Raw genomic sequence first — 13,498 nt, forward strand, 5'->3', positions numbered from 1 at the left:
AATTGCTATAAGCTTTTTACTATTTTACTCAGCACACAGTGTAAATAAGCATTTCAAAGAACTTTCATCCTTCGATAACATGTCAAAACTTTAAAATCTTTTATTATTAAAAAGCTATGTATGCATTTATGTGCCATAACGTCAATTTTAATGTCCTATCTCAATTGTGTGATTAATGTATTTTATGGCTGATGATGACATTAAATGTTGAAACCGGTACCATTATTGAATAAATGTTGTAAATAATATCTTATACAACTCATAATTTGTATTGAAAAGTTTGAACCTCAAAGAACTTATCTCTGTGATCCCAGTTCAATGCAGAAGCAAAAATGAAGTTTGTATCTTTTAAAAATGCTAGGAGGCAAAACAATTGCACTCCTTTTGAAACCTTTTGAAATACACTTACATGGGCTTATGGCTCAAGGTTGCAGAGGCTAAGCCTATACTACAGAGGGGTGACTAGATGTGAAATATTAAGTACCGTACCAAAGTAGTTTTGAAGAGTTTTCACCCCCATACCAAGTTGAATGGCAATTAATAGAGGGTGAACACTCTTTAATCCCTAAATTTACATATTTCCCCACAGGGATTTGAACAGAGTCCTTAGACTTGCTGAAAAATTACATTGAAAAGGTGATGTTACACATTAGAAATTTACATTAAGAAAAAACTTTGAAACCTTCTCCTCAAGTTAACTGCCTGGAGCTATCACATGTTAAAAGATGTTTGCCATTACCTTGAGCTGTTTAGCCTTCCAACAAAGGCAAGGCTACCCATGCCCCCTACCACATAGGAATGATGAAAATGACAATATGGCCCTAAAGCACCCAGCTTTTATAGCAACTCAGAAGGGAACGTTCCAGAACTCTCTTGACCTAGGCAGAATGTCTGTACACACCCCCAATTTTAATTGGCTAGAAAAATATGTACAAAAATTTCTGATTGGTTCATAACTTAAGGAAGAAGGAAGCCGTAGTAGTGCTGACAACCTCAGCACATAAAAAAACAATCTGCAAGCACTTAAGGTTTACAAACCTTGAAAATAGAAAATTTCCTAAAAAAATTAACAGTCTGTCCTCCCGCCAGAGGGGGCACATAAGCTGATAGCAGAGACATCTAAAGAATAAAGGTCCAAGTATCTTCAGGTACGTAGTTCAGGGTTCACAGCACAGATGGCCTTCTAGAAGGTGCGCAGTTCAAATGAACGGAGAAGGTGTACCACCGGTACAGAGCTCCATCCCCTAAGGTTTTACCACAGTTGGCGTTCAGCATCTATGCTATTCCCAATGATGACCGTGCCCAAGTTCGCCGTTGAAGAGGAGATCTGGCCGGAACAATGCGGGCCCGTACCACACGCTGGTTCCCTTGTCAGTTGTTACGACATGTTGAAAGTAGGGCACTGCAACGATTAAATTTCTGGGTGACAGTAACTGATTTATGGACTGAGTTGTATCTATATGGAGCTGTTAAAGTTGGCAGCTTGTAGGACGAGTGCACAAAAGTTCTGGCTCAGGTTTGGAAGCAGGGGCGGTAATGACAGACCAAACCAAACCAAACCAAACCCCATGGCAGTACAGCCCTTGAAGGGCCTTGGCCTACCAAGCGACCGCTGCTCAGCCCGAAGGCCTGCAGATTACAAGGTGTCGTGTGGTCAGCACGACAAATCCTCTCGGCCATTATTCTTGGCTTCCTAGACCGGGGCTGCTATCTCACCGTCAGATAGCTCCTCAATTCTAATCACGTAGGCCGAGTGGACCTCGAACCAGCCCTCAGGTCCAGGTAAAAATCCCTGACCTGGCCGGGACTCGAACCCGGGGGCTCCGGGTAAGAGGCAGGCACGCTACCCCTACACCACAGGTAATGACAGAAAAATAAATTATTGAAGGGAAGATTTTCGCAAAAAATTTTTACAAGAGCTTAACCATAACTTAAATACCTACAAATTTTCATCAACAATAGGGGCAGAAGGCATCCCAATTTAATCTTACTTGACAAAATTTAAACTTATAGGATTCTAAGGAAAGAAATATAATTAAACTGGCAATGCCATCACTTGGTAGCCTATAATGAAAAGTAGCAGTGTTCACACAGGTTTTACTTGGGACAGATGAACACAAACATTTATCTCTGTTTCAGGGTTGCTCACCAAGAGGGTGACCGAAGTTAGGAAATCAAGTATAATGCAAAGTCCAAGCTTGCCTACTGGAACCTGGTCCCTGACCTTCAAATTGGTGGCTTTCCATCATATCTCTCTTTCACTTTCTCCTGAGAGGCTTTAAGTTTATTATTGGCCTTTCTCCACAGATCCCTGATATTATCTGGGTCTATTGTCTCTGGTAAAATCTCATTGATTGACAACAAATTGGACAACGGAGTGTTGGGAACGAACTTAAACGTAAGAGATTTGGGAGAAAACTTGTGTGACTCATGAACAGCCGAGTTAAATGCAAATTATAACCAGTGCAATGTAGTGTCCCACCGAGAATGATCTTCGTGATGGAAAGCAATTAGGGCAAACCAAAGATTACGGTTAACCCACTCAGCTAGAGATGGCTGTGGGTAGTAAGCTGACATCATGACATGTGAGATGGATAGATCAAAACAGAATTTACAGACAGTGATGAGAACCATGTGAAACCATCTACACAAACAAGAATGAATTTATTCCCATTCCTCTTATATTGAGGTTAAAGGCCCGACATAATCTATATACAATCACTCCATAGGGCGAGATGCTTGGTGAGATGACATTAGTCCTATCTTAATAGACAATATGGGCTTGCTAATCCAACAAGATTTACATGCTTCAACCAGCTCCCTAATCGTGCCGTCTATACTCTTCCAGATAGACATTTCTCTTATCTTCTCTCTAGTTTTGAAAATTCTGAGATGTCCCCCTAATGGGGTCTCATGATAATACTTGAAGATCATAGGCACAAGAACAGCTTGAACCACAATTTTCATCTTCTGATTATGCCTCAAAGGGCAACACAGAAACCCATTTCTCAAAACATAAAGGACATGATCCCCAGAAGAAAGGGTTTCCATAATAGGAGCCAGCATGGGTCTTCATGTTCATATTTTGCTATATCGTGAAATAGCATCACGGCATCAAAAATCCAAAAATATGAAGATGATTTCCTTGTTCTTTTCCAGATGATTTTCCATTATCATTTGCACTGTAAACATCAAGTCTATTGTTGAGCTATTGAGTCTAAAGTCATATTGTTCTTCTCCTTTGTTTCCATTATATCCCTCAGTCTTTTGTCTATGACTTTCTCCATTATTTTTAGCCCATGTGATAACAGGGTTATACCCCTATAATTTTCTTGTTCATAATTAACTTTGAGGGGCTGCCTGGTCGAGGCGGTAAAGGCGTGCTCGATTCGCCCAGAAGGACGTGGGTTCGAATCCCTGTCAGGAAGTCGTAAAATTTAAGACACGAGATTTCCACTTCTGGAGGTGCACATGGCCCTGAGGTTCACTCAGCCTACACCAAAAATGAGTACCAGGTTAATTCCTGTGGGCAAAGGCAGCCGGGCGTAGAGCTAACCACTCTACCCCATCAAGTGCCGAGGTTATGGATAGTGGAAGCCTTTACTTTTCACCCCTCCAAGGGCCTTCGTAGCCTGTACGGAGATGACTTTTAATTAACTTTGGAATAATAGTTGCTTAAATGAAATACTGGTAGTTCAAAATTAGAAATTTTATTTAATATCTATTCACCTTTTCTGGAAGCCTCCGTGGCTCAGGAGGCAGCACGCTGACCTCTCACGGCTGGTTTCCGTGGTTCAATTCCCGGTCACGCCATGTGATATCTGTGCTGGACAAAGTGAAGGCAGGACAGGTTTTTCTCTGGGTACTCCAGTTTTCCCTGTCATCTTTCATTCCAGCAACACTCTCCAGTATCATTTTATTTCATCTGTCAGTCACTGATCATTGCCCCAGAGGAGTGTGACAGGCTTTGCCATCTGGCACAATTCCTATCCTTGCTGCTAGATGGGGCTTCATATACTGTATTCCATTCCTGACCTGGTGAAATGACTGGAAACAGGCTGTGAATTCTTATCTTTATCACCTTTTCTATTCCTCATCTTAGTCTCTAATTCTCATCACTTTACTGTGTTTTAGATTTCACAGGAGAAAAAATGCCACCTTCAGCAGCATACAGATAGTGCCAGTCACATAGCGGAAGCAGCCATGAAAAGTAGCATTAGACAACGCATAATGGTTTCTATGCTGATATGTGTAGAGCCCTAGTTGCAGCACATACCATCAGAATCCACATTAAAGGAAAACTACTTAGGTATTTGTTACAATGAGGTAATTTTGTCAATCAGGGAGGATATAGGGGAGTTTTTCATATAGTTGTGTGTTGATGAAATTACCGACTCTGTGGGCAGGTATGTACATTGCTAAACTTATAGTAGGAAAACTGGAACTCAATCAAGCATCTAATACTCACCTTCTTTGCTCTAAGCAGCTTGAGAAAGTCAATAGTCAAAGCATTGAATACTTCATCAACAAAGCTTGCAATTATTGTTGTATCCTGATGATTCTAAAGTCCTTCTCCTTGATTCCAATGCTGCTTCCTACAAAATTGCCTCTGCACCTCTCTTCAAAACTTTTTACCCTCCTTTAATTCATGTTCCATGCAAGCCCCATGTCTTGCATACACTCGCAGAAACAGTTAGGGCCAAGTTTCCCGCAGTAAATGCTCTCATTTCAACAATGAAGGAAGTGTTCTATAAGTCTCCATCACGAATATCCATCTTTTGAGAGTGGTGGTGATTATTGTTTTAAGAGGAAAAACAACTAGAGAACCATTCTCTATAGAAAACTAATCACAGAGAAAAAATATGGAAGGGACCTGACACTTCTAAAAATGAAGGTATTGACCAAAGAAAGACTAGGCCAGGAAGGGCATGAAAATGAAAGACTCCCTAGGCCTTGAATGCTCTAATACCAATAAATTTTCCACCTAACTCATTTCTGGTTGCCAGTGTTTCGCCTCAGTGTGCTAAATTGGGCTCATCAGTTGGTACCTAGCACACCTACCAAGACGCCGGCCAGTGCATACCATACATTGGTATTATTATGAGGGACTTTGTCTCATTTTAAAAAATTGATGCCTGCCTGGTCATCAAATGATACAGATGTTGATTCGCATAGGGAACCTGAAATATTTGTTCTGAATGAGTTTGCAAGTGATAAAAATCATTGTTATCCGTATTGAAGATACTGAATGTAGGATACTAAAAGGTTTGTTTTGTCACCTATTCAATACATATAAAATTTTACAATTTAGGAATTTATTATTGATTCCACTTGAGACATGTTTCGCCCTTCATTGAGGGCATCATCAGTCAAATTATCTCCTCAAGGCAAAAATCAGGTACCTGGTTAGTAGTTGACATGCACAAATTAATACACATTATTAATACACATTACAAAAATTAAGTATGAGAAACAGTTATGGTTGAACATATAAGTTTATAGAAGAAGAAGTCGGCACCAAGCGTAAAATTAAAATGGTAGAGTTCGGCAGTGGTGCTCTGGAGAATAATTGACGCACTCATAGGAAAATATAAAGTTTTAAAAATATTTACATTATAACAATCAGGGAAGAAAGGGTGTGGTGCTCGGCGTCAATGTTTGTAACCAAAAATTAATGTCAATGGTTGGTAACTATACAGTATTTACATGGTCCAATAGAACAGTTGAGAATTTTTCAATTTATGTACATATTTACACAAGAGCAGCTTGGTGAGCAAGGATATAAAAAAAGTCTAGTACCAAGTGCGTCCTGTTGTTTTAAAGGTTGGAAGAAGAATGTAGCATCGACATTTCAGAAATGCAGAGTGTTTTATCTTAGTTTAAAATCACCGGGGGCTGATAAGATAAAACACTCTGCATTTCTGAAATGTCGATGCTACATTCTTCTTCCAACCTTTAAAACAACAGGACGCACTTGGTACTAGACTTTTTTTATATCCTTGCTCACCAAGCTGCTCTTGTGTAAATATGTACATAAATTGAAAAATTCTCAACTGTTCTATTGGACCATGTAAATACTGTATAGTTACCAACCATTGACATTAATTTTTGGTTACAAACATTGACGCCGAGCACCACACCCTTTCTTCCCTGATTGTTATAATGTAAATATTTTTAAAACTTTATATTTTCCTATGAGTGCGTCAATTATTCTCCAGAGCACCACTGCCGAACTCTACCATTTTAATTTTATGCTTGGTGCCGACTTCTTCTTCTATAAACTTATATGTTCAACCATAACTGTTTCTCATACTTAATTTTTGTAATGTGTATTAATAATGTGTATTAATTTGTGCATGTCAACTACTAACCAGGTACCTGATTTTTGCCTTGAGGAGATAATTTGACTGATGATGCCCTCAATGAAGGGCGAAACATGTCTCAAGTGGAATCAATAATAAATTCCTAAATTGTAAAATTTTATATGTATTGAATAGGTGACAAAACAAACCTTTTAGCATCTTACATCCTGAATGAGTTTCCTATGGGAATCAGCATCTGTATCACGCTCTAATACCGTCGGGTCGGAAAAGAATAAGAGTTGACCAAGGATGGTTGGATAGGATAGATGAAAGTGAGGAGCCTGGCACAAGTAAGTGGAAGCAGTGCCAGGACTCAGCTAAGGGTCCTGTGGTCACCAACCCATGCTCCCAAGTTCAGAGCTGCTGGGGCCCCTTTCAGTTGCCTCTTATGACAGACAGGGAATCCTGTGCGTGTTATTCTACTCCCCTCCACCAGTCACCACCACCACAGAGGGGCATCTTTCGAGAGACACTCTCCTCTATTCCTCTTGTATGACAGCCAATCACCACCCATACAGGTTCCTAGATGGAAGCAAACAAACAAAGCAAAAAGTCATCTCTGTACAGGCCATGAGGGCCCCGGAGGGGTGGAAGGTAAAGGCTTCCACTATCCGTAACCTGGACACATGGTGGGGTAGAATGGTTAGCTATACGCCCGGCCGCCTTTGCCCCCAAGAATTAACCTGTTACTCATTTTTGGTGTAGGCTGAGTGAACCTCAGGGCCATGTGAACCTCCAGAAGTGGAAATCTCGTTTCTTAAATTTTACGACTTTCTGATGGGGATTTGAACCCACGTGGTTCCGGGCAAACTGAGCATGCCTTACCGCTTCGGCCAGGCAGCCCCTGTTCCTAGATGGAAGCTGCTCTGTATTATGTGGAACGTCTTGAGGAAATCATGACTGTGATGGACAATGTGTCGTCTGTCAAAGAGCTGCTAAAGGATTATTGCAGTATTTAGAGAGACATTGCGTATATTCAGGCAAATTTTTCATTTCTTCCAGTCACCAGCCTACAAAAATGGAGGAAAAAGGAAAGGGTCTCAAACAGCAATTTTCTGTAATTGAGGAGCTGAAAATAATATACAAAATGCTAGGGGCAAGGTAGGGGATAAAATAAGAGACAAGAGGGTCAGTGTACTGCAGAAGAATCCAGGTTATTCAGTCCTGAAACTGGTACATCAGGTATTGTTTGGGAAAAAAGTAGCCTTACCTAGTGAAATTGCACTGAAAAATCTAGGTAAATTTTCAATCAATCAATCAATCAATCAATCAATCAATCAATCAATCAATCAATCAATCAATCAATCCTGATTTGCATTTAGGGCAGTCACCCAGGTGGCAGGTTCCCTCTCTGTTGTTTCCCTAGCCTTTTCTAAAATGATTTCAAAGAAATTGAAAATTTATTGAACATTTCCTTTGGTAAGTTATTCCAGTCCCTAACTCCTCTTCCTATAAACAAATATTTATCCCAATTTGTCCTCTTGAATTCCAACTTTATCTTCATATTGTGATCTTTCCTACTTTTAAAGGCAACACTCAAACTCATTCATCTACTGATGTCATTCCACGCCCTCTCTCCACTGACAGCTCAGAACATACCACATTTTTGTGTGCAAGAAATCAGCTTCATTTTATATATATTAAATCAATAAAAGTAAACTTCCACTGGTTTGATATTATGTATTTGCTTTAAGCGAATTCACTATTTATAGAACATGTTTCATTCCTTCAGCTAGTTAACATTACAAACAATTTTCTTCTTCTCAAAAAAACATCTTAAATAAGTACCTTGTTACGCTTAAAAAAAGATAAAATTAAAATACGTGAGGAGGGTTGAGTGGGGTGTGAAATGGGAAGGGAAGATGGATCTATGTTCTAACTTAACTTAAAACAATTTCTATTAACTTGTACAGATGTTAAAAATTTGTTAGTATACAGCATTTTTGTTCATCTGTGATGTGTATGTTTTTCATAGTTGTTCATTTAAAAAGAAAGTTTTTGAAAAAGACATTTTTCACGTCGATGTTCCATTTTAATTAAAAAACTGTTCCCTTGAGCTGCTCTTCTTTCCCGAGGTGAGTATTGTCATTTGATTTAATTTGGTGATAATGGGTCTCTTGAATTTTTGTTTATGAAGGGATCCTCTGAAGCTGATTGCTGTCTTACTGTTGTTATGGAAAAGCTTCCCCTAAGTCTTGTTATGTTGGCAACCTACTGTGTCTTGGAGGGGTTTAGCAGTAACTGATGTGCCAATTCGTCTAGTGAAAAGAGAAAAGAAAAGAAGAAATTTCTCTGTAATTTCACCTAAGCAATGTAATGTAGCTGGAGGTATTCTTAAGGAATGAAACATGTTGTACAAGTAATTAATTTGCATAAAGCAAATATATGTTATCAAACAGGTGGAAGTTTACTTTTATTGATTTAATATACACACCATGTAGCCGAACAGCTCATCTCCTTTCTTCTAAATCTTCCCAGCCCAAACTTAGCAACGCAACTCTTTTGTCGGAAATGCCCCTTTAACATCTGTGTGTGTGGAGCGCTCTATTTCTGCTTTAAAAATGAAATTGATGATGATGTTTGTTGTTTAAAGGGGCCAAGCAGCAGCTAAGTCATCAACCCGAAAATGATTTTAACATACAAAAACGCAGCCTGACTGTGGAAAATTTGGAGAAGATTATTATTATGTACTGTAAAGCAAATTACAAATGAAAGTGCTATAGGAATGTTCCTCAAAAGTAAATAAAAACGTGCTCCATTTGTGTTTACACTGTCTACAGTGCTGTAATTGTATTCAGTGATTTTAGTAAAGGTGGTTCTCTACTAGGATTTTTTTATATAATCTGTAACTGTTTTTGAATAGAGATACCACGTTTCTTAAAGTTAAAAAAAAAAAAGGAGTGTTTCAGTATATAAGTGAATATTAGTTGCAATAGATAGAGTACCGGTACTCAAGTTAGAAAGGAGAATAGTGAAAACATGTTTATTTAAAAATAATCAAGTAAACGGAGTCTGGAGACTAGCTTCCAATGAAACAGTTTATAAAGAAATAGAACCTGCAACCAGGGCATCTAATACGGTCACCAGAAAATAGAATCAGTAGAAAAATAATAGAAAAATTATGGATGAATAAGAGTAACAATAATGTTAGATGGATCACAGAACTTAAAGAATACATGAGAGAGTTACATATTACAATAGAAGATTTAAAATACAAAGCAAATACACTCAAGTAATGAAACATAAACACACTAGACTACAGATGAAAATCAACAAGCAGAGAATGGGAAGAGTGATTCCAGAAGCAGAAAGAAAATTATGTTTAGAAAGGATGAAACAGTATTGGGCCGACAAACAGAAGAAAAGCCTTCATAAACCTGACTAAAGTAGTCCTGTGTTGGCTAAAAAATTAAAATAAGTAAATAAATAAATTTTAACGTCCGTTTTCTGCCTATGTACTCATTTTTAAAGCATATTTTAAATGCCTATTGTCTTTTTTAAAAGTCTATTTACTTGTTCTAAATGCCTATTTTAGGTACCAAAAACTAATTTTTGTAGAGCCTGTAATCCTAGATCACTAGCCTACCTCTTTAGATCATGTTAAGGAAAGCTGAAAACCACTCTGAATGGAGGCATCTTGTACAACGCAGAAATGATAGAGTTATGAGGTCTCGACGCTCAGCAAGGAGCAAAATGACTAATGTGATGAATCCCAGATCTAATAATAGTGTGTTGAACTCTGCTAAAACTTTGATCCTTAAATTATTTAATTCTGCAGTACAGTATTTGATTTTTAATTCAATTTTTTTACAGTTCACCCTGACATACCTTTCAATTTTTATATACTGTAATAACTTTTGCTGTCTTTAATAAATACCAATTATTCATTTTTGTATGTTAAAACTATAGTTTTTATTTATATCCCTTGCTTAAAACATATTTTTAAAAATGAATGGGATAATCCAACAGTGGCAGATCCTCGAGCATTATTATGTCATGTTCTTACTGATATTCCTATCATTCTTATTCAATATGACACAAGCATGTGTGCCAACATATAACACAAACAAAAGGAAGGCTCAAGAGAATTTTCTTACCTTACAGAAAACGTTTACTTTACCTGAGGCTTATACAGAGGGTTTCCTGACAGGTTGAGTGTATGTAGTGATTTACACAAAAATAAATATTTTCCAAGTTTTGTTATTTTGTTGAGAGCAAGGTTGAGAACTTCCAGCTGTTCTGCCTTATCTACATTCTGAAATGAGAGTGATTTACAGATAGTGAGTTAGTTAGTTAGTTAGTTAGTAATGTTTTATTTTACCTGGCAAGATTAAAGCCTTCAGACCTTCTCTTCCATCTAACCAGGCACTGAAATATATATGTATTACATTGTATTACTTTACAATGATTAGATTTAATACAAATTAAATTAATAATAATACGAGAATGCTGAGATTAAATGAAGATGAAATTAATTAGATATAATAAAAGGATAAATTTTTAAAACGGATATCCTACATGTAAGGAAAGAGGTAGTACATAAAATTCAATAACATTTGAAAAACAGATCAGGTAGGAATTTTGGACTAATCTTCTACCAGAACAGAATGGTTGTGAGTAGCAGCATCAGGTTTACAGATGATCCTTACTGGTGCATAAAATGTCTCCAAAGTGCTTCCTTGAAAGTGCGAACAGCGCTTAACCCCCTGATACTTTCGGGAAGGAGGTTACACTCATGGCAGGCAATTACTGTGAATAGATGGCAGTTCTGTGCGTAAGTAAAGCATGGATGGAATTATTAGTAGATCCAGTGTTAAGACTTTGATAAGAAGAGAGGTATTTGAAATATGAAGTAAGGTATAATGGCTGTGAAGAATGAAGGATTTTATGGACATGGCATAGGGTATGCACAGTGTGACAGATTTCTAGTCACCGAGCTTGATAGCTGCAGTCACTTAAGTGCGGCCAGTGTCCAGCAATTGGGAGATAGTGGGTTCGAACCCCACCGTCGGCAGCCCTGAAGATGGTTTTCCGTGGTTTCCCATTTCACACCAGGCAAATGCTGAGGCTGTACCTTAATTAAAGCCACGGCTGCTTCCTTCCAATTCCTAGGCCTTTCCTATCCCATCATCGCCATAAGACATATCTGTGTCGGTGCGACGAAAAGGCGTTAAGAAAAAGAAAAAAGATTTCTAGTGGGCGCCAAGATAGGTGGTTATATGAAGGAGTTACAGGGTCATAGTAAACTGGTTTTAGTGGGGGTAGTGGCAATGGTTTAAACGGAAACCTCCTGTAGTAACAATGATACAAGAAAAATATGGAAGCAGTCCAAACGTTTGAAGAACAAGGGTATTAGCAAAGGGGAGAGAAGACCTACTAGACCTTGCAAAACTAATACTGTCAGGGTCAGAAGAGAACAAGAGTTGACCAATGGAGGTCGGATAGGATAGATGAAAGTGAGGAGCCTGGCACAAGTAAGTGGAACCATTGACAGGGCTCAGACAAAAGGCCCCGTGGTCGCCAACCCACGCTCCCAAGTTACGAGTCCATGGGGCAGCCCCTAGGGCTTATGTTGCCATGTGATAAAAATTCTAATACGGTAGAGGAACGTATACTTGTACCTTGATGCATGTGATGGTGTTTCGAGAAAGCCACAGAACTTTCAGGTGCTTCAACTTTTCTAAGTTTGGTATTTCCAGAATGGAATTTGAGTAAAGATATAATTTCTCCAATTTGTGGCAGTGCTCTACTGGAGTAATGTCCTGCAAAGAAAACCAAAACACTAATTATGTTGCAAAATAACAATGAAATGAAAAAGAAATATCACCTTAAGAGTATGTGAGGGACTGCAGTAGCAGGGATTAGGGAGGCGAGGCAGCACTTGCCCTCCCCCGCCAACTCTGTGGACAAAACATTACATTTTTATTCCACTTTAGCTGGCAGAAGCTAGAAATTAGAGGAATTATTTAAAAAAAGGAATTTGTACAGCCCTGTTGTCTTATCAGCTGATTCTTTCCTTAATTTCTTTAATTATTAACAAAATTATTAGCAAAAATACGCACAAAATGTCGTTCATCATGGCCAACCTATTTGTATAGCACCACAGCAAATAGTGCTGTGAGGAAGGGTAATCAAGCTCATGGACACTGAGGTATGATTCACCCAGTTGCTGCTGGTAGTCTCTGTTGGTTTCTTAGTGTGCAGTCAAATACTAAATCATTTTTAATTGTATAATCACGCCGTACATCTTATTTAATTATAATCCATGTGTAATTTTTCCTTTGGTGAAAGTTTTATTGTGCAGTATCTACTCTCAGAAAACTATTACACTGCACTTAAGTTGGTAACTTGTCAGCCTTTACCACCCCGCCCGCTATATCCCACAGCCGTTGCCCCGTGGGACTGTAGCGTATGCATGTTCATTCCAAGCACAGCTGTTCTGTCACAAATTGGGAAGATGAGTTCACAAGCAAAGTGGACTATCAGTTATACAGATGCTTTTTAGGAGTGTTTAATGCGTCTTTCAAAGAGGATGTGCTCAATCTGTTAACGAGAGTAAGACATATTTCAAATAGTTCACAAAATTCAGTGAACTTCTTAGTTATTGTTCTCCTCAGTACCTTACCCACAGTATCACCTGTCATAAGAGGCAACCAAGAGGGACTCCAGGGGCTCTCAACTTGGGAGCGTGGGTTGGCGACCACGGGGCCCTTAGTTGAGTCATGGAATTGCTTCCTCTTACTTGTGCCAGGCTCCTCACTTTCATCTACCCTATCTCACCTTCCTTAGTTAACTCTTGTTCTTTTCCGACCCTGACGGTATTAGGTTTCCAAGGCCTAGGGAGTCTTTCATTTTCATGCCCTTTATGGCCCTTATGTTCCTTTGGCGGATATCTTCATTTTTTGAAGCATCGGATCCCTTCCATTTTTTCTCCCTGATTAGTGTTATATAGAAGATGGTTTCCCAGTTGTACTTCCTGTTTGTTTTTTTTTTGCTTTATGTCACACCGACACATAGGTCTTATGGCGACGATGGGATAGGAAAGGCCTAGGAATGGGGAGGAAGCCTTAATTAAGGTACAGTGCCAGCATTTGCCTGGTGTGAAAATGGGAAACCATAAAAACCATCTTTAGGGC

General features: G+C 38.7%; 1 protein-coding gene across 1 annotated transcript in view; it reads right to left on the reverse strand.

Moving 5' to 3' along the window:
* LOC136880918 (leucine-rich repeat-containing protein 9) overlaps positions 1-13,498 on the reverse strand; it is a 130,196-nt gene that overhangs the window by 87,786 nt on the left and 28,912 nt on the right. The window contains exons 2-3 of the mRNA XM_067153446.2: positions 11,984-12,124; positions 10,483-10,617 (exon numbers count right to left, since the gene is read on the reverse strand). The gene's annotated coding sequence lies outside the window, so the exon portion shown is untranslated. The remainder of the gene's footprint in view (positions 1-10,482; positions 10,618-11,983; positions 12,125-13,498) is intronic.

This window comes from Anabrus simplex, chromosome 9 (assembly GCF_040414725.1).
Source record: "Anabrus simplex isolate iqAnaSimp1 chromosome 9, ASM4041472v1, whole genome shotgun sequence".
NCBI lineage: Eukaryota > Metazoa > Arthropoda > Insecta > Orthoptera > Tettigoniidae > Anabrus > Anabrus simplex.